This window comes from Leucoraja erinacea, unplaced genomic scaffold (genome assembly GCF_028641065.1).
Source record: "Leucoraja erinacea ecotype New England unplaced genomic scaffold, Leri_hhj_1 Leri_157S, whole genome shotgun sequence".
Taxonomy (NCBI): Eukaryota; Metazoa; Chordata; class Chondrichthyes; order Rajiformes; family Rajidae; genus Leucoraja; species Leucoraja erinaceus.
This window is the reverse complement of record NW_026575869.1, coordinates 86,003-107,878: the sequence shown is the minus strand read 5'-3', so window position 1 is coordinate 107,878 and position 21,876 is coordinate 86,003. Positions and strand designations below refer to the sequence as shown.

Below are 21,876 nucleotides of genomic sequence, written 5' to 3'. Positions count from 1 at the left end.
TTTTATTTCCCCCCCCCCCCCCTCCCGATCCCCCCCCCCCCACCTCCCCCCAAAAAATTGATATCTTTAAAAGCAAGTTAGAATCGAGGACAGATCTAATGAGTTGGAATTCATTGGGAGGGGTTGGATGTGCAGGTTACTCAATTTCATTCCGTGAAGTAGAAAACAAATGGAAAACGTATGTGAGTTCTCTTTGAAATGCCGTGACTTTTGAAGCTCCACTCTTTGATTTCTCCAGCAAGCCACTCGGGGCAGCCAGCTCTATTCTGGCAGATGTGAGTGGACTATGAGCTGCAGTTGCTGTGGCTGGCAAACTGGAGGATCTATATAGAAACCAGGTGGTGATTCCAATTGCTAGCTCCTGCCCAAGCAGGTGTGAGTGCAGACAGGAATCGACGCAGACAGTCGGCAGCAGGTAGGGTGGAGTGGTGGTGAGGAGAATTCCGAGCCAGACACGGCTTAGTCAATCTGATTTATCTTGTTGCAATGGGAAGTGAGCTGCCCTTCCAGAATGTCAGCATTATCTTGGCTAGGTTTGAAAGTGAAGCTGGTGGAAATGGTTGATGATTTGCTATCTTTAGCTTCAATGGCTTGGATCTAGGTTCAGAACTCGCAGTACATTCCCATCTGTTCCGCACCTTTCAGGTACATGCTGAAATGGCACGTTGTTGTTGAAGCCTGTAGCATAATCTCTTGATATGTCCCATCTTCAAATGAACCCCTGCCTCTTTGATTTTGTTTCTGCCACCCTTGGTGTCCTTTGTGACATGACATTCTGCGTGTGAGTGAGGCTTGGCTTTATACACGCCAAGCATGGAGTGGGTCAAAGTGACCAAAAAGCTCCAGGGCTTTACCTCTCTGTCCCAATCCCCTGAATGGTAGTTTTGCAGATCTCAAACTCCCTTTTGTCTTCCCTGCTCCCTTGGTGCAGAGACCTGGTCACGAGGACACTGTGTATACCATTGTTGTCATAGTGGTTATGCTTTCATATTTGGAACGACAAAATCTGGTGTGCAGTGGCTTATTTGAAACTATAGTGGCAGTGATTGCAACAGGTATCCTTCCTACACATTTCATCCGCTCGACTGTGAAATCTCGTCAAGGTGTGTTTACTTTGAAGAGGTTCTCCTCCTCGCTCCGACGAGAGTTCTGCAACACCCTCTCTCGCTGCTCCCCCTCTGTGATTCCTCCTGCTCTCTGACTCTCTACATCGTTGTCCAAATCTCTTGTGTCCCTTTCCTCAGACTGAAGAAGAGTCTCGACCTGAAACGTTACCCATTCCTTCTCTCCAGAGATGATGCCTGCCCCGCTGAGTAAAGGGCCTTTCCCACGAGGCATGCGACTGCATGCGGCAAGCGCGGCCAAACCGGAAGCGGGGGCCGCGCGGGGGTCGAGTGATCCCCATACAGGGCCGGTCCCACCTGCATGCGCCTGCATGCGGCGAGCGTGACCAAACCGGAAGCGGGGGCCACGTGGAGGTCGAGTGAGTGACGTGAATTTCGAGCAAAGTCCGCGGGAAGTTCGCGCATGACGTACGCCATCAAGACGCTGCGTATGCCCGTCAAGGCGATGCGTACGGAATCGAGGCGGCTGCGAGCTGGCAGGCCGTTGCCGCGCGGAATTTTTTAATCTGGTAACGGGGGGTATAAAATAAATTTTTAATAAAAACACAGTTGGTATATCCTCTTTTGCGGAGTTTTGTGTTACAATAGAGCGATTGTTTTTCCTTTCTTCTTTTTTTCTTTTCTTTCTAGGGTCTTACCTTTCTTTACTTCCTTCTCTAATTCCTTCCCTAAGGGGCTTTCTTCTCCCAACACTTTCCTGCACCTTCACAAAAAAAAAAAAAAAAAGAAAAAAAAAGGAATTTTTGAACTGTCAGTTTTTCGGAGCCCGGCACGATGTCGGGACCAGCTCCGCACAACTCCATACGGCTCCGGCGATCGAAGTGGGACCGACCCCCACGAGGCCATACGGCTCAAGCGACTACGTTAGTTCGCGCTTGCCGCATGCATCGCATGCTCGTGGGACAGGCCCTTTACTCCAGCAATTTGTGTCTATACCATTACACATGCTAGTCACATTCAGAGAATCATAAAGAGAGGGAACAGGCCCAACTTTGCAGACCAACATGTCCCATCTACGCTAGTTCCACCTGCCTGCATTTGGCCCATATCAATCTAAACCTTTCCTATCCATGTACCAGTCTAAATGTTTCTTAAATGCTGTGATAGTACCTGCCTCAATTACCTCCTCCAACAGCTCATTCCATACACCCACCACCCTTTGCATAAAAAAGTTACACGTCAACTTCCTATTAAATCTTTTACCCCCCCCCCTCACCTTAAAGGTATATCCTATGGTTCTCAATTTCCTAACTCTGGGCAAAAGCCTTTGTGTATTTACCCGATCTATTCCTCTCATGATTTTGTACCACCTCTGTAAGATCACCTCATGCTGGTGAGACACATGAGGTTTAGTTTAGTTTATTTTTAGTTTAGAGATACAGCGCGGAAACGGGCCGTTGGGCCCACCAGGTCCACACCGACCAGCGATATCCGCATATTAACACTATCTTACATCCACTCGGGCCAACTTTTACATACACCAAGCCAAGTAATCTACAAACCTGTAAGTCTTTGGAGTGTCGGAGGAAACCGAAGATACATGGTAAATGGTAGGGAATTGAAGAATGTAGGTGAACAGAGGGATCTGGGAATAACTGTGCACAGTTCCCTGAAAGTGGAATCTCATGTAGATAGGGTGGTAAAGAAAGCTTTTGGTGTGCTGGCCTTTATAAATCAGAGCATTGAGTATAGAAGTTGGGATGTAATGTTAAAATTGTACAAGGCATTGGTGAGGCCAATTCTGGAGTATGGTGTACAATTTTGGTCGCCTAATTATAGGAAGGATGTCAACAAAATAGAGAGAGTACAGAGGAGATTTACTATAATGTTGCCTGGGTTTCAGCAACTAAGTTACAGAGAAAGGTTGAACAAGTTAGGGCTTTATTCTTTGGAGCGCAGAAGGTTAAGGGGGGACTTGATAGAGGTTTTTAAAATGATGAGAGGGATAGACAGAGTTGACGTGGAAAAGCTTTTCCCACTGAGAGTAGGGAAGATTCAAACAAGGGGACATGACTTGAGAATTAAGGGACTGAAGTTTAGGAGTAACATGAGGGGGAACTTCTTTACTCAGAGAGTGGTAGCTGTGTGGAATGAGCTTCCAGTGAAGGTGGTGGAGGCAGGTTCGTTTTTATCATTTAAAAATAAATTGGATAGTTATATGGACGGGAAAGGAATGGAGGGTTATGGTCTGAGCGCAGGTATATGGGACTAGGGGAGAATACGTGTTCGGCACGGACTACAAGGGTCGAGATGGCCTGTTTCCGTGTTGTAATTGTTATATGGTTATTATATGGTTATCTTGGAGGAAACCCACGTAGGTCACGAGGAGAACGTACAAACTCCGTACAGACAGCACCCGTAGTCGGGATTGAACACTGGTCTCCCAGTGCTGCATTCGCTGTAAGGCAGCAACTCTACCACTGTGCCACTGTGCCATATAAGCTCTTTATCCTTTTTAAATGGGTGTGTGGGTCAATAGAGCAGTGCCAGATGATACTTCCGTCCCCAATTCTTTTTTCTCTTAGATCACTTGGTTTCATATTCACTGGTTCTTTCCAGTCCCCACCTTTTATCATTCATTTCCTGATTTCCACTTCTTTTCCTGCCCCCCCCGCCCCCCTCGTTTAACTTTGTTCATTCCCTGCTTCCTCCCCTCAGCCCCACTTTTCTCCCTACCTCCTGCTTCCCTCCAAGTTTGCTCCAGATTCCACCTCCGCTTCCTCTGTTCAGTATGATGTGAATCCAAAAGTATGGACTACTATGTGTAGGAAGGAACTGCAGGTGATGGTTTAAGGGCCTGTCCCACTTGGCGATTTTTTCGGCGACTGCCGGCGTCATATCAGTGCCGCCAAAAGATTTTGAACGTTTCAAAATCCAGCAGCGACAAAAAAATGTTGCGACACTTGAAAAAACACCTCGCGTCATAAGCCATCACACCGCATCTAGATGCAGGAAGATTGTTCCCGATGTTGGGGAAGTCCAGAACAAGGGGTCACAGTTTAAGGATAAGGGGGAAGTTTTTTAGGACCGAGATGAGAAAATCGTTTTTCACACAGAGAGTGGTGAATCTGTGGAATTCTCTGCCACAGAGGGTAGTCGAGGCCACACAGTTCATTGGCTATATTTAAGAGGGAGTTAGATGTGGCCCTTGTGGCTAAGGGGATCAGGGGGTATGGAGAGAAGGCAGGTACGGAATACTGAGTTGGATGATCAGCCATGATCATATTAAATGGCGGTGCAGGCTCGAAGGGCCGAATGGCCTACTCCTGCACCTATTGTCTATGTTTCTATGTTTCTATGTCATTGCCGCATCACACCGTAAATCTTTCGGTGACATGATGCGTCAGTCAATGATGCCGGCAGTCACCAAAAAAATCGCCAAGTGGGACAGGCATTGTTTCGGGCCGAGACCCTTCGTCTGAATCCTTCATGTGACTAATAGTGTGGAGAATCCAAGTTCAATTTGTAACTTGGCAAAACAAAATCCCGAAATAATCTGGTGTCAGTGAAAGTGTCAATGAGCTGTTGGATTGTAACAAAAACCCACAGTTAGTTCACTCATGTCCTCAGGGGAAGGATACGTCCTGTCTTTATTTGACGGGGCCAAGATATAGTTTCTGTCTCACATTGATGCTGTTGACTTTGAATTGCCCTCAGTTGAAGTTGCTCATTTCTTTTACATGTCAATTTGGATTTCTGCGCTTCAAAAAAAGCAAGCCTATTTCCTTCGCTCCATAGATGCTACTGCACCCGCTGGGTCTCTCCAGCATTTTATTATAGGCTCCACCTATAATTTAAAAGACGCCTGGACAGGTACATGGATAGGGAAGGCTTGGAGTGATCTGGGCCAAATGTGGGCAAATGGGACTAGTTTAGATGGGTCATCTTGGTTGCCATGGATTAGTTGGGCCAAAGGGTCTGTTTCTGTGCTGTTTGGCTCCATAATTCTACGACTGTATGACTTATAGCATGGAATTTTGAGGTTCTTTCTCCCCATTACATGCACACCATCTCCGCATCCTACCCTATGCTTTCTTAGCTGTGAGGTGCTACAATGCCAAAGTGTTTTCCTCCTGCAAGAACGTTCTGCTGGCATTTATTTAGGACTTTCTCCATGACTGTTGAGGTTGGCAGTGAAGTAAATAGTGTGGAGAATAGAGTTCAGCATTCTCCCTGTATTTCACCTGCTCATTTCGACTTGAATCCATTGTAGCCTTTTGCACTTTACACACTCTCATTTCATATCTGATATTGATATTGATTTGAAGCAAATGTTCATCAGAACTCCACAAGTGAATCCCATCATCACTTTCTTGGATTCTTGACATTCCCCATGGTCCACAGATTCTACTTTCATCCCCGACTGATTTCAATTATAACATAAAATACGTCTGTTTAAAAAAAAACTCTCCCTGCCCCAGGCTGATGTTAGAGGATGTGTTTCACATTAATTACCAATGAAACAACTCAAAATATGCGCTCAAGTGAGACATTCTATTAAAAGCTAGAGATTGAGAAATATTTGACATTGGATCTGTTATACACTACCTTCCACCTTTTTCCCCAAAGGCCCAGTATTTGCCCCAAGATCACTGCTAATGTGTGAGATTAAAGTGTAGGGCACATCAGTCAGGTCTGATCTAGTCTCAACCCGTCATTCATTTGCATGTGCATTTTCAGGAGCGGTACTAACATTCGGGAGCGCGAAGAAGACTTCCATTTACAGTATAAAGTACAATTTATATTCTCAAGTCACCCCACCAAGTATCTTTTGATTTGAAAGATTGATTGATACTTTATTATCACGTGTGACGTCAAAGGTCAAGGTTGTTTTTGCCAGCCTTAGTACACAAGGTATACAAAGATTCGCCACGCATAGGGTTCCCACAAAGTACTCACTATTGTCCAAAATGGCCCTCATTGTTTTCGGCGCCCCCCCCCCCCCCCCCCCCCTTCATGCCGGGTCCCTCTTTGTTCTCTCGGCAGCCACTCCCAACCTGGTCTCTCTTTGTTCTCTCTGCAGCCACTCCCAACCTGGCTCCTTGTTCTCTCCGAGGCCTCCACCCCCCACAATGTCCCACCCCTCTTTCTTCTCGATGCCCCCCCCATGCCAGGACCCTCATTGTTGTCGATGGTGCGTCCATGACCAATCTCCGGCACCCACCGCCGGCCCTTCCGACCATGCTGCCCATGCAGTTCGCCGTTGCAAAGTGGGACAACGGCAGCAGTCACTTTTAATACAGCGAGATCACAAATGGAATTATGATAAGTCATCCAATTCAATAATCAAGTTCAAGTTCAAGTTCAAGTGAGTTTATTGTCATGTGTCCCTGTATAGGACAATGACATTCTTGCTTTGCTTCAGCACACAGAACATAGTAGGCATTGACTACAAAACAGATAAATGTGTCCATATACCCTGATATAAATATATACACACGTGAATAAATAAACTGGTAAAGTGCAAATAACAGAAAGTGGTTATTAATAATCAGAGTTTTGTCCGAGCCAGGTTTAATAGCCTGATGGCTGTGGGGAAGTAGCTATTCCTGAACCTGGTTGTTGCAGTCTTCAGGTTCCTGTACCTTCTACCTGAAGGTAGCAGGGAGGTGAGTGTGTGGCCAGGATGGTGTGGGTCTTTGATGATACTGCCAGCCTTTTTGAGGCAGCGACTGCGATAAATCCCCTCGATGGAAGGAAGGTCAGAGCTGATGATGGACTGGGCAGTGTTTACTACTTTTTGTAGTCTTTTCCTCTCCAGGGCGCTCAAATTGCCGAACCAAGCCACGATGCAACCGGTCAGCATGCTCGCTACTGTGCACCTGTAGAAGTTAGAGAGAGTCTTCCTTGACAATCCGACTCTCCGTAATCTTCTCAGGAAGTAGAGGCGCTGATGAGCTATTTTGATAATTGCGATAGTGTTCTCGGACCAGGAAAGATCTTCAGAGATGTGCACGCCCAGGAATTTGAAGTTCTTGACCCTTTCAACCATCAACCCGTTGATATAAATGGGGCTGTGGGTCCCCCTCCTACTCCTTCCAAAGTCCACAATCAGTTCCTTGGTTTTGCTGGTGTTGAGGGCCAGGTTATTGCGCTGGCACCATATGGACAGTTGCTCGATCTCTCTTCTGTATTCTGACTCATCCCCATCAGTGATACGCCCCACAACAGTGGTGTCGTCAGCGAACTTGATGATGGAGTTCCCACTGTGGTTGGCTACGCAGTCATGGGTATAGAGTGAGTACAGCAGGGGGCTGAGCACGCAGCCTCGAGGTGCTCCCGTGCTGATTGTTATCGAGGCTGACACATTTCCACCAATACGAACAGAGTCTGTGGATGAGGAAGTCGAGGATCCAGTTGCAGAGGGATGCGCAGAGACCCAGTTCTGCGAGTTTGGTAACCAGCTTGGAGGGGATGATTGTGTTAAATGCCGAGCTGTAAACAATGAATAACAGCCTGACATATGAGTTTTTGTTGTCCAAGTGGTCCAGTGCGGAGTGGAGGGCCAGCGAGATCGCATCCACCGTTGATCTGTTGTGGCGGTTTTTGTTGAGGTAGGAGTTGATTTGCTCCATGGTCAACCTCTCAAAGCACTGGCGTTAGTGCCACTGGTCGATAGTCATTGAGGCACGTCACCTTACTCTTCTTGGGCACCGGTATAATTGATGCCCTTTTAAAGCAGGTGGGGACCTCAGACCTCAGAAGTGAGAGGTTGAAAATGTCCGTAAAAACTCCCGCCAGTCAATGGTCAATAGTCAGGTTTATTCGACACATACACAATGAAGTGCAGTGAAATTGAAAAGACTAGGCCTGTATTCACTGGAGTTTAGAAGGATGAGGGGGATTCTTATAGAAACATATAAAATTATAAAAGGACTGGACAAGCTAGATGCAGGAAAAATGTTCCCAATGTTGGGCGAGCCCAGAATCAGGTGCCACAGTTTAGAATAAAGGGGAGGTCATTTAAGACTGAGGTGAGAAAAAACGTTTTCACCCAGAGAGTTGTGAATTTATGGAATTCCCTGTCACAGAGGGCAGTGGAGGCCAAATCACTGGATGGATTTAAGAGAGAGTTAGATAGAGCTCTAGGGGCTAGTGTAGTCAAGGGATATGGGGAGAAGGCAGGGACGGGTTATTGATAGGGGACGATCAGCCATGATCACAATGAAGGGCTGAATGGCCTCCTCCTGCACCTAGTTTCTATGTTTCTATGTTAAATGAATTGTCAGTGTTGAGGAGTCATTATTGATGGGGTAATCATGGGTATCTTGCGCACGCTTTGAAAAATATTTGTCACAGGGGTCCTTCACTTATCGGGCCAAGGCTGCCTTCTTGTAGTTCCCTCTTTCACTAGATTCAGTGAAAGGTCGGTTCAGTGGATGATGTTTTCTGCAGTAACAGCTGCCTTGCAGTTACAGGATTCTTCTCATTTTGTCTATTGCCATTTTCAAAGTTGACGGGAATCCTGAATCAGTCCCTTTGCTGCAGTTGGAGGGACTTCATACAGATGTTTGGACAGCTGTGATCATGATCGAGGGACTTCATTAATGTTCTGGAAATGTCTGGTCATTCAATCAATCAATCAATCAATCAATCAATCAACCTTTATTGTCATCTTGCAAGCAACAGTTGTACAGTGCAAAATGAAAAGACGTTTCCCAGGGAATTGCGGAGCATCGCACATGAAATTTAAAACATTTCACACATAATAACACTAAAAACAATCCAGTCCCTGATGGAACAGTATAAATAAATAGTTAAAAGCAGGTAAAACAACAACGTTAAAATACAATAAACCAATCATAAAAATGTCCGGGGCAGCTGATTTGAGTGGCCAGTGCCAGTTATTAAAGTGTCCGTGCCAGCCACAGAATCAGGTGACTGTGAGTACAGAGTGACTGTTTAGCAGCCTCACAGCCTGTGGTAGGAAGCTGTTTAGCAGTCTTGTAGTCCGGGCTTTGATGCTACAGTACCTCTTGCCTGATGGCAGGAGATCCAGGTGTATGTGGAGGGGGTGCAGTTTGTCCTTAGCAATTCTCTGAGCTTTTTTCAGACAGCGGCTCTGGAACAGTTCTTGTACCGAGGGTAGGGAGACGCCAATGATCCTCTCGGCTCCCCTCACTACCCTCTGCAGAGCCTTCCTGTCCGAGCAGTTGCAGGTGGAGTACCACATATTTATGCAGTACGTGAGTACAGACTCCACCGTGCCCCTGTAGAAAGTCCTGAGGATTTTAGTGGGGAGTGAGGCCTGTTTTAGTTTCCTCAGGAAGTGCAGTCGCTGATGGGCCCGTTTGACAGTCCCAGTGGTGTTTCTGGACCAGGTGAGGCTGTCTGTAATCTGCACACCGAGGAACTTTATGCTCTCCACTCTCTCCACTGCAGTGCCACTGATGTTGAGGTGTATATGCTTTGGCTGCGCCCTCCTGAAGTCGACAACCATCTCCTTTGTTTTGTCGGCATTCATTACCCGTGGAGACATTTGTTATAAAGATATTCTGAAATAGAGCTAGAGATAATGGGTGTTGACATTTTGGCCCTGTGCTAATAGACAATAGATGCAGGAGTAGGCCATTCGGCCCCTCGATCCTGCACCGCCATTCAATGTGATCATGCCAGTTCATAATAGCCTCGGGTTTACATGACTGCTTTATCCCATTTATTTTTGTCTTAACGAAAGAAACAACATTTGGATGTAGATTTCCCAATGACTCTCTGGGTGACGTGCCCGGTGGTGTCCAGGCACATTGACTGCGAGTTGCCATGTCACGGACTTCAGAATTAAAGGGCGCTCTTTTAGTAAGGAGGTGAGGAGGAACTTCTTTAGTCAGGGCGCCTGCTTCCTACCGTGCTGTATAAACCCATGACTCTAAGCACCATCCAGCACACCACCACCTTCTTACTGTGGGTTGGCGTAGGTGCCAATTGGTGGCAATGCCCAACACATTGGCAAGATTAAAAGACTGACCATTGTGGAATTGATTCAGGACCGACTGACCACAGCTGTTGGCGTTTACCATGTTAAATGTAAAGGGCCTGTCCCACTTGGGTGTCATTTGAGCATCACGCAGGTTGACTGAATCCCAAAATCCTGGGGCGCTGCATGCGACCGCGCATCACTGCCTACATCACCAGGCACCATGCACGCGTAATGCACGCCATCGTGTCGCGTAAATGATGTTCCGTAAATGACACGCAAATGGCGCCCAAGTGGGACAGGCCCTTAAGGTTTCCCTGGCATACACAAAGGTAAAGGGATTAATACTTCCTTGTATGCCCATGTTAAAGTCACCAATAAAAAAGAATAGAGCTTACATTTAACATTAAAAAAATAGAAACTGCTGGAAATGGCAAGCAGGTCGGGGCAGCATCTGTGAAAAATGAATGGTTAATGGTTCAGTTCTGGGATCCTTTATCAGAGATGGGATAGTGAGAAGATAAGTTGGTTTTCAATGGCAGGGAAATATAACAGGGAAGTAGCAGTAACAGTATGTGACTTATAAGATCATAAGTGATAGGAGTAAAATTAGGCCCATCAAGTCCACTCTGCCATTCAATCATGGCTGATCTATGTCTCCATCCTAACCCCATTCTCCTGCCTTCTCCCCATAACCCCTGACACCCATAGTAATAAAGAATATGGCCACACCCATACTAATCAAGAATATGGCCAAGTACAAAACAGTTCTCCCACCCAAGGCATTTGTTTCTCTCTTGTTTATCTTGTTGCTTCATTGCGTGTGGTTTTAGATTCGGAAAATCAGCTTCGATTTCTGCTTTCCTTCACAATCCAGTGACTTGTGTTGAGTTGAAAAAAACTGCAGATGCTGGAATCTTGAGCAAAAATAACTAAGTGCGAGAGTAACTCAGTGGGTCAGGGAAGGAGAGGACAGTCAACAATTCGAGGTGGGACCCCTTGTACGATTGGTGGAGAAGTGGGGGTGGGGAAGGGAGACAAAGCTGGAAAAAAGAGATGGGGGTTGGGAAAAGCCTGGTGAGTGATAGGTAGATACAAGTGAAGGTGGGAGGGGGGTGATTAGCAGGTGGGTTGAGTTAGTGACAAAGGTTAGAGGTGATTGGTCTTGCTGATGTAGAGGAGCATGTTCAGCTGAAAGATTCAATTAGGTTATGTTCGATTAGTAAAGCAATTGGGGTGGGAGATTGGAACCTTCCCGTGGTCCGCCCTGTTTCGATGAATGCAATCAACCTGGCGTGCACAATCAAATAAGATCAAATGGAACAAGTTGTCCTACAACTTTAGACTGTGTGCGCCATATGTAGAAGTGAAAGTAGTAAATTAATAGTCGCAGTCTACTCTCACACTTGAGGCTAAGAGCTAATCTGTAATCTAAGTTACTGCTTGTAATTATTATTTCCATAACACATTCACAGGTCAGGTTGGGGGGAGTTCCTCCCGCCACAGGTACCCATGCTGCATGGTCCAATAGTTGGCAACTAAACCGTCTCCCCCACCTGGTTTGAGGAGAGGACTGTGGACCCCCAGCAGGACCAAAAACAAGACCTGTCAAAGGGCGGATGAGCTTCTAGCGAGCCAACGGCCATCCGCACTTCAGTAGAAGTTGCGATCACTGTCGTACATTGCATTGTAAGGAATGATGATAAAACACACACGCACCTAAATCGTATGCTTCCAGTGGCAGAAGTCCGCAGGAACTGGAGGACAGAGATTTGTGGTGTATCTGTCACTGTTCCCGTTGGAAACCAGCACCACTGCGTCGCTAATGTTTTCAACGATGATGAATGAATGAATTAACACAGGACAGTTAACATATTAAATTGTCACACAGTACTTCATTCAACAGCCTACGATGTAGAGGCAGGAGTCAGCTAGATGGTCTAGAGTCTACTCCCATCATTCACGATACTCACAGTTGAAATAATCTTGGCTTAAAAGCCAAGTTCCTGTTTCCTGAAAATGTGTCAATTTTCACCTGAATATATTCAGTGCTTCAGTTGTTCATAGGTTCATATGTGATGGGAGCAGAATCAGGCCTTTCGGCCCATCAAGTCTACTCCGCCATGCAATCATGGCTGGTCTATCTCTCCCTCCTAACCCCATTCTCCTGCCTTCTCTCCATAACCCCTAACATAGAATATATGTACATAGAAACATAGAAGGCAGGAGAATACCTTGTGGAAGACACCCATACTAATATTGACTTGGTCTCCACAGCGTTCTGTGGCAATGAATCCCACAGATTCGCCACCCTCTGACTAAAGAAATTCCTCCTCAGCTCATTTCTAAAGGAACGTCCTTTAATTCTGAGGTTATGATCTCTAGTCCTAGGTTTTGCCTCGAGTGGAAACATCCTCTCCACATCCACTCTATCCAGGCCTTTCACTATTTTTTTTTTCTTTTTTTCTGTACAGCACTTTGGTCAGCTTTGGTTGTTTTTTAAGGTGCTTAACAAATAAAGTTATTATTATTATTATTATTATTATTATTATTATTATTATTATGATTATTATTATTATTATTATTATTTGTTGTTATGGCTCCATGGGAAAGCAAATTCCACCACCTTCCTGGAGAACAACTCGCTTCTTTTATCTAATATTCATGGATAGGAACGGTTAGAGAGATAGGGGCAAAATATAAGCAGGTGGGATTAGCGTAGATGGGTCATCTTGGTCGGCATGGGCAAATTGGGTCGAAGGGGCTGTTTCCGTGCTTTTAAGATTCTAAATAGGCGATTGCTTTTTCTCAAACATCTAGGATTTCCAAGGGAAACAGGCTGTCAGAACCCCCTTCCCAGAATCTTAAATGTTTAGAGGTGCTATTAGTCAGAGTTTAATACTAACGTGAATGGCGGCACAGTGGTACAGACCTGGGGGTTCGATTCTGACCTTGGTTGCTGTCTGTGTGGAGTTTGCATGTTCTCCCTGTGGCCATGTCGTTTCCTTCGGGTGCTCCGGTTTCTTCTCACACTCCCAAAACGTGAGGGCTTGTAACTCTATAATTACTCTCAGTGTGGAAGGAGTGGGTGAAGAAGTGGGTTAAATAAGGCTAGTGTGAACAAGTAATCAACAGCTGATGGACTCTGTGCTGAAGGGCTTGCTTTCACATTCTGACGTTCAATTAATTGCAATCAAACCTTCTTGCGAATTAGGACAGTGAACTGAAAACTTGGTCAAAGGGAATGTTATGATGCGTGTCATGAAAAAGAAAGCTTGAGGGTGAGATAATTGAAAGGTTTAAGGGCCTGTCCCACTTACGCGATTTTTTTCAACGACACCCGTCATAGTCGCAGCAGGTCGCCAAAAATGTTCAAAATGTTCAAAATCCAGCGAAAAGGTACGACTCTTTGGGCGACTACTCTCAATGGCGTAGGTCGTTTGGCCTATTGGCCTCTGTAAATTACCTCGAGTGCCTGGGTGAGTGGTGAGAAATACGATTGGTGGAAGGGGGTTGTTCATGGGATTGTGGAGACTATAAAATGGAATTCATCCAAATGGGTGGTTGAAGATCTGTGCGGAATTGGTGGCTGAAGCAATTAATGTGCTGTATAGCCTTGTAACTCTATGACAGATGATGGAGGGGGGCTGAAGGTGGAACAAAAAGGGGTGTAAAAAGAACCAATACAAATAAAAGCATGCTTGGGTCTGAAGAAGGGTCTCAACCCGAAACGTCACCCATTCCACTTTCGAGTTCATTTTAAGATACTGTTATTTGTTTTTAAATCTCTGAATGGGCTCGCCCCGCCTTACCTCTCTGAGCTGCTCCACCCATACGCTCCTGCCCGGTCCCTCAGGTCAGCTGGTCAGCTGCTCCTGGAGGTACCGAGGTCTAATCGGAGGCTCAGAGGGGATAGAGCCTTCTCTGTTGCTGCTCCGGCACTCTGGAACACCCTGCCGTTGCACATCAGACAGGCCCCCTCACTGTCCATCTTCAAATCCAGTGTTAAAACACATTTGTACTCCCTGGCTTTTGACCATGCCTGAGGCTTTGCTTCTGTTTGTGGTGTTTTTGATGTTTCTTTATTTTACATGTCTTTTCCTACTATTTCTTTTGATTGTTATTTTTGGTGTGTATTAACTTTTTTTGTCAATGATTAGTGATGTACAGCACTTTGTTGCAGCTATGTTTGTTTTTAAAGGGCTCTACAAATAAAATTATTATTATTATTATTATTATTCCCGCGGAAAAGACTCCTGCTATATTGCTTGGCCACATCTTGTCTGCCTAGTGTCTGTGGAAACCAATTGTGTTCAGCTTGCTGAGGTGGAATGGAAAGGATTCAGTTATGGTAAATATAATATGCGACCAGAATGCAGCCGACAGCTATCAAAATAAGTTCCTATTATGTTTTCTTCAGTGCCAGCTGAAGAGATAGGTAGATAGGCAGGGAACCGCACCTGGTCTAGACATTGATTTTACAAAGGAATTTAGCCCAGTATGACAACAGGGTTTTTAAATTACAGGATATAGTTTAAAGCAAAAGCAACACAGTACAGTGTACGGATGCAGCTGGCTGCATGACTGTTTATCAAGTGAATTTTACTGCATTTCCTTGACAAATAATTGGTTGTTTTGCTGATGGAAAATATAACAGTTTTATGTTGCAGATTGTTTCAAAGGTTACAGCTCATGAAAATGTTTATTGCACATTTTCTTTTATTCTGTAGCTCCAGTTTTAACAATCTCATCAAAATGTAGCAATTTCTAAGTAGGCCATGCAGCCCTTTCAATCTGCTCCATTCTAGTGAGCATACTATCTCTCTTTGGAGTTTACGATGAGGGGTGGGGGACGTGGGGGAGATCTCATTGAAACCTGCCGGATAATTAAAGGGCCTGTCCCACGAGCATGCGACCTGCATGCGGCAAGCGCGACCAAACCGGAAGCGGGGGCCGCGCGGAGGTAGAATGATCCCCGTACAGGGCCGGTCCCACCAGCATGCGCCTGCGTGTGGCGAGCGCGACCAAACCAGAAGCGGGGGCCGTGCGGAGGTCGAGTGAGTGACGTGAAGTTCGAGCGAAGTCCGCGGGAAGTTTGCGCGTGACATACGGCGTCAAGACGCTGCGTATGCCCGTCGAGGCGGTGCATACGGCCTCAATGCGGCTGCGGGCCGGCAGGCCATTGCCGTGCGGAATTTTTTGAACACGGTCAGTTTTTCGGAGCCCCGTGCGATGCTGGGACCAGCTCCGCACAACTCCATACGGCTCCGCCGATAGAAGTGGGACCGGCCCCGCGAGGCCGTAGGGCTCAAGTGACCACGTTAGGTCGCGCTTGCCGCATGGAGTCGCATGCTGGTGGGACAAGCCCTTAAAGGCCTAGATAGAGTGGACTTGCACGGAGTATTTCCAATAATGGGAGTCTAGTACCAGAGGGCACAGCCTCAAAATAAAAGGACGTATCTTCAGATTGGAGATGAGGAGGAATTAATTTTGTTAGAGGGTGGGGAATCTGTGGAATTCATTGCCACAGACAGCTGTGGAGGCCAGATCATTGGGTGATTTAAACCAGAGAACAATAGAGTCTTGATTCAGAAGGTTACAGGCAGAAGGCAGGAAAGGGTTTATGCTGGAAAAATAGATCGGCCATAATTAATGTTGGAGTAGACTCGATGGGCTGATTGGCCTAATTCTGCTCTCATGTCTTATGGTCTCTTCTTTAGCTCAATTCTTGGCCATTCCTTGATCAGCAGAACTTTGCTGGGGCCTCTGTTTGTGATATAGAATCATACTGCATGGAAACAGGCCTTCAGCCCAACTTGTCCATGTTGATGATGATGCCACACCTATGCTCATCCTACCAGCCTACATTTAGCCCATATATCCCTCTAAACCTTTCCTATCCATTTCCAAATATATTTGAAATGTTGGTTCTAATACATGGCTACACGGTGGCGTATCGGTAGAGTTGCTGCCTTACATTGCTTGCAGCGCTGGAGACCCGGGTTCCATCCCGACTATTGGTGCTGTCTGTACCGAGCTTGTACGTTCTCCCCGTGACCCCCCCGTGAGTCTTCTCCGAGATCTTCGGTTTCCTCCCACACTCCAAAGAAGTACAGGTATGTAGGTTAATTGGCTTTGTGTATGTGTAAATTGTTCCTAGTGTGTGTAGGATAGCGTTAATGTGCAGGGATCGCTGGTCAGTGCGGACTCGGTGGGCCGATGGGCCTGTTTCCGTGCTGTATTTCTAAACTAAAAACTAAACCTGCCTCAACTACCTCATCTGGCAGCTCATTCCATTTATCCACTATCCACTGTGTGAAAAAGTAGCCTCTCAGATTCTTATAACATTTTTTCCTTCTGACTTTAAACTTATGTCCTCTGGTTCTTGAATCCCCTAATCTGGGTTGAATACTCTGTACATCTACCCTATCTATTCACCTCATGATTGTATACATATCTATAAGATCACCGCTCAGTCTATTCCACTCCAATGACTAAAATCCTAGCCTGCTCAACCTCTCCCGATGGCTCAGGGCCTGAAGTCATGGCAACATCCTCGTAAATATTCTCCGCACCCTTTCCAACTTAATGTCATCCTTTCCATAGCAGCGTAACCAAAGCCAAACACAATATAGGTGATAGAGTGGAGTTCTTTGAAATCATCAACGTAGGAACTGGGTTAGGGAGGGCTGGGTTAGTTGGTGATGAGAAGGGTGGAGGGAGGACACGATCATCTTTATTCTTAATGAGAGCTCATGTATCAAGAAATCCATGTTGCCAACAGGCCGGCTCAGTTCATGGCTCTCCCCAATTATGGACCTTGAATGTAGAAATAACTTCTTTCAGTTAACCTCAGAACATGTGTTACTTGCACTTGATGTCCCCCCACTGGATCTGCTACTTCCATACTGAGCGAGAAGACTGGAAACCTATTTTAACAATAGTGCAACATTGCAATGTTGAGTTAAGATTTCAGATGAAATGCAAAAACCAACACAAATGCGGATCTGGCAGCACCCCTGGAGAACATGGATAGGTGACACTTTGGGTCGGGACCCTTCTGAAATGTCACCTATCCGTGCACTCCAGGGCTTCAGCACTTTTTTTTTTATAAACCAGCATTTGCAGTTCCTTGTTTCTACTTCTTCAGATGAAATAAATTTGCTTTGCAATAATTACTTGTGTTTGGTGGAAGAATTTTCTCTCTGTTGCCTTTTGGGTTGGTCAAGAGTGTTGTATCATCATATATCCCGGATAGAACAATGAAATTCTTACTTGCAGCAGCACAACAGACTATGTTAACAGAGAACATAAATGCATTAATGCATAGCCACTCCGTTTTTTGCAGTGATCCTCCGGCCTTTTCATGTCTTTGAAGGAAATGTGTGCCCTTGTGGAAAGCTGTTGGCAGCTGGTGTGCAGGGCTGTGTCACGTCCATTATTGAGCTGAGTTATTCTGAGTGGGAGGAAGCATTGCGATGAGGAATTGGAAATCCCCGTGGGAACTTTAACCTAGTGACAGCTCCTACTTTATAGTCTGGGAGTGAAGAGAGGCGAGTGCTCGAGATGAAATAGGATCACTCTGCAATGTCACAAAGTTTTCAAGAGAGAGATTTTGCTCTAGTTAGGTCTAGAGTTAGGGCTAACGGAATCAAGGGATATATGGGGAGAAAGCAGGAACGGGATAGTGATTTTGGATCATTCACGTCTTTGAAAGACGTGCATAATCTGCCATGATCATATTGAATCATGGTGCTGGCTCAAAGGTGAACCTGCACCTATTCCGATGCACCTACCCCTGCACCTATTTTCTATGTTTTTATGTTTCTATGTTAACCAGTTCAGCAAAGTTTAGGGGTTGTGACCATCAGCTGCTTGGTCGCTGCTGATTATTGAAGCTTCAGATGAGGCACACCAAGATGAATAAAGCCTGTACCAATTTCAGACTCAGACTTGTATGTACAGTTGCTTTGGTCAAAACTTAGAAAAATAGAGAAACGTCTTTTAAATATTGTAATTGTACCTGCCTCAACAACTTAGTCAACAAATCATCCACCATAAAAACAGGCCCTTCATCCCAACTCATCCATGCCAACCAATATTTTGCCATCCAAGCTAGTCCCATTTGCCCGCATGTGGCCCATATTCTTCAAAACACCTGGCAGCTTGTTCCATAATAGCCACCACCCTCTGTGCCCGTACGTTACCCCTCGAGTTCCTATTAAATCTTGCCCCCCCCCACCCCCACACCTTAAACCTCCATCCTCTGGTTCTTGACTCCACTACTCTTAACTCTCTAAGACTCTGTGCATTTGCCCTATGGGCAGCAAGTCTTCAGAATGTGGGAGGAAACCAGAGCACCCAGAGAAAGCTCACGCGATCACAGGGAGAGTGTACAAACTCTGTACCGACAGCACCAGCAGTCCGGATCAAACCCAAGTCTCTGGTGCTGTAAGGCAGCAACTCTACCTCTGTGCTGCCATTTGTATTCCTGTCATCATGTTTCTGGGATGCAATTTCAATCCTATGCAAACCTTCTAAACCCCACCCTTGCTGAAAGACCAGGAGGGATTGGGATTCACACTTTGAAGGTAACTTTGAGGGTATGAGACGTGAATTGGCCAAGATTGACTGCAATTAATTCTAAAAGGGTTGACGGTGGATATGCAATGGAAGGCATTTAAAGACTGCATGGATGAACTACAAAAATTGTTCATCCCAGTTTGGCAAAAGAATAAATCAGGGAAGGTAGTACATCCATGGATAACAAGGGAAATCAGGGATAGTATCAAAGCAAAGGATGATGCGTACAAACTAGCCAGAAAAAGCAGCATACCGGAGAACTGGGAGAAATTCAGAGACCAGCAGAGGAGGACGAAGGGCTTAATTAGGAAAGGAAAAATGGATTATGAAAGAAAACTAGCAGGGAACATAAAAAACTGACTGCAAAAGTTTTTATAGATATGTGAAAAGAAAGAGATTAGTTAAAACAAATGTAGGTCCCTTGCAGTCAGAAACAGATGAGTTGATCATGGGGAACCAGGATGTGGCGGACCAATTGAATAACTACTTTCGTTCCGTCTTCACTAAGGAAGACATAAATGATCTGCCGGAAATAGCAGGGGCCCGCAGGTCAAAGGAGGTGGAGGAATTGAGTGAAATCCAGGTTAGTCGGGAAGTGGTGTTGGGTAAATTGAATGGATTAAAGGCCGATAAATCCCCAGGGCCAGATAGGCTGCATCCCAGAGTACTTAAGGAAGTAGCTCCAGAAATAGTGGATGCATTAGTAATAATCTTTCAAAAACTCTTTAGATTCTGGAGTAGTTCCAGAGGATTTAGCAAACGTAACCCCACTTTTTAAGAAGGGAGGGAGAGAGACGGGGAACTACAGACCAGTTTTTCTAACATCGGTAGTGGGGAAACTGCTAGAGTCAGTTATTAAAGATGGGATAGCAGCACATTTGGAAAGTGGTGAAATCATTGGACAAAGTCAGCATGGATTTACGAAAGGTAAATCATGTCTGACGAATCTTATAGAATTTTTCGAGGATGTAACTAGTAGCGTGGATAGGGGAGAACCAGTGGATGTGGTGTATCTGGACTTCCAGAAGGCTTTCGACAAGGTCCCACATAAGAGATTAGTATACAAACTTAAAGCACATGGCATTGGGGGTTCAGTATTAATGTGGATAGAGAACTGGCTGGCAAACAGGAAGCAAAGAGTAGGAGTAAACGGGTCCTTTTCACAATGGCAGGCAGTGACTAGTGGGGTACCGCAAGGCTCAGTACTGGGACCCCAGCTATTTACAATATATATTAATGATCTGGATGAGGGAATTGAAGGCAATATCTCCAAGTTTGCGGATGACACTAAGCTGGGGGGCAGTGTTAGGTGTGAGGAGGATGCTAGGAGACTGCAAGGTGACTTGGATAGGCTGGGTGAGTGGGCAAATGTTTGGCATATGCAGTATAATGTGGATAAATGTGAGGTTATCCATTTTGGTGGCAAAAATGGGAAAGCAGATTATTATCTAAATGGTGGCCGATTGGGAAAGGGAGAGATACAGCGAGACCTGGGTGTCATGGTACACCAGTCATTGAAGGTAGGCATGCAGGTGCAGCAGGCAGTAAAGAAAGCAAATGGTATGTTGGCTTTCATAGCAAGAGGATTTGAGTATAGGAGCAGGGAGGTTCTACTGCAGTTGTACAGGGTCTTGGTGAGACCACACCTGGAGTATTGCGTGCAGTTTGGGTCTCCAAATCTGAGGAAGGACATTATTGCCATAGAGGGAGTGCAGAGAAGGTTCACCAGACTGATTCCTGGGATGTCAGGACTGTCTTATGAAGAAAGACTGGATAGACTTGGTTTATACTCTCTAGAATTTAGGAGATTGAGAGGGGATCTTATAGAAACTTACAAAATTCTTAAGGGGTTGGACAGGCTAGATGCAGGAAGATTGTTCCCGATGTTGGGGGAAGTCCAGGACAAGGGGTCACAGCTTAAGGATAAGGGGGAAATCCTTTAGAACCGAGATGAGGAGAACGTTTTTCACACAGAGAGTGGTGAATCTCTGGAACTCTCTGCCACAGAGGGTAGTTAGTTGAGGCAGTTCATTGGCTATATTTAAGAGGGAGTTAGATGTGGCCCTTGTGCCAAGGGGATCAGAGGGTATGGAGAGAAGGCAGGTACGGGATACTGAGTTGGATGATCAGCCATGATCATATTGAATGGCGGTGCAGGCTCGAAGGGCCGAATGGCCTATCCTGCACCTAATTTCTATGTTTCTATGTTTCTATGAGAGTCATTGTGACTCCTCATTGAATGGCTGTTTGGAAGTACATTGTTTAAGGATGTATAAATTTGTGTTATTAAACTGTTTTGCTTGAGATAGTTTGGATTACATTAAAACATAAACTCATTTCCACTTTTAGGATGCATCGCATTAAGCAAATTAATTATAATCTTTGCTTTAAAATGATTAAAAATATTTAACAAATCTTAAAAACTTGAAAAATTAAGTATGGAAATTATTTGGTAAGTAAAATGATGGAATTAATAACAGAAATGTTAAAAAAAAAAAGCAGTTCGACCATGTAACAGCATTTTAACATTAACTAGATGTTCATTATGTTCATAATCTGCTAAGGGTGAATTCCTGATCTTCCAATCTACCTCGTTGTGCCTCTTGCACTTGAATGGTGGTGAATCTCTGGAACTCTCTGCCACAGAGGGTAGTTGAGGCCAGTTCATTGGCTATATTTAAGAGGGAGTTAGATGTGGCCCTTGTGGCTAAGGGGATCAGGGGGTATGGAGAGAAGGCAGGTACGGGATACTGAGTTGGATGATCAGCCATGATCATATTGAATGGCGGTGCAGGCTCGAAGGGCCGAATGGCCTACTCCTGCACCTAATTTCTATGTTTCTATGAATTTTCGTAGTTTTACTTATTTTATCTTCCAGAGTCTTTGTAAACGCTTCTCTTTGCCAGGGATTAAATACTTCAAGGAGAATTTACAATAGTAAATGATATGCAGTCTAGAAGACCCTTATAAGCTTGAAATGTTGCTATGTTTATATGGGCAAGAGACAGCAGATGAGAGAAGTAAGTGAATTTTAAATAGCAGTGGAGCATGCCTTAGTTTAGGCTTTATAATCCAGGTAATCATTGTTGATAGATGCTCTAACTTACAGTGCATGTTTGCTTCTAATATTACTGTGGGAGGATAATAAACGAGAACTCTGTCTTCAATAAAGTTTCAGAAATCCTTATTTTATGAGGTAATTGAAGAAACATAGCAGGATATTAATATCTTCTTAAGTAGCAGATTTACAGCTGT

The 21,876-nt window shown here is 45.2% G+C and overlaps 1 protein-coding gene across 2 annotated transcripts in view; it reads left to right on the top strand.

Moving 5' to 3' along the window:
* LOC129715985 (uncharacterized protein KIAA1755-like) overlaps nucleotides 1–21,876 on the top strand; it is a 155,579-nt gene that overhangs the window by 53,935 nt on the left and 79,768 nt on the right. The gene's annotated exons all lie outside the window — the stretch shown is intronic.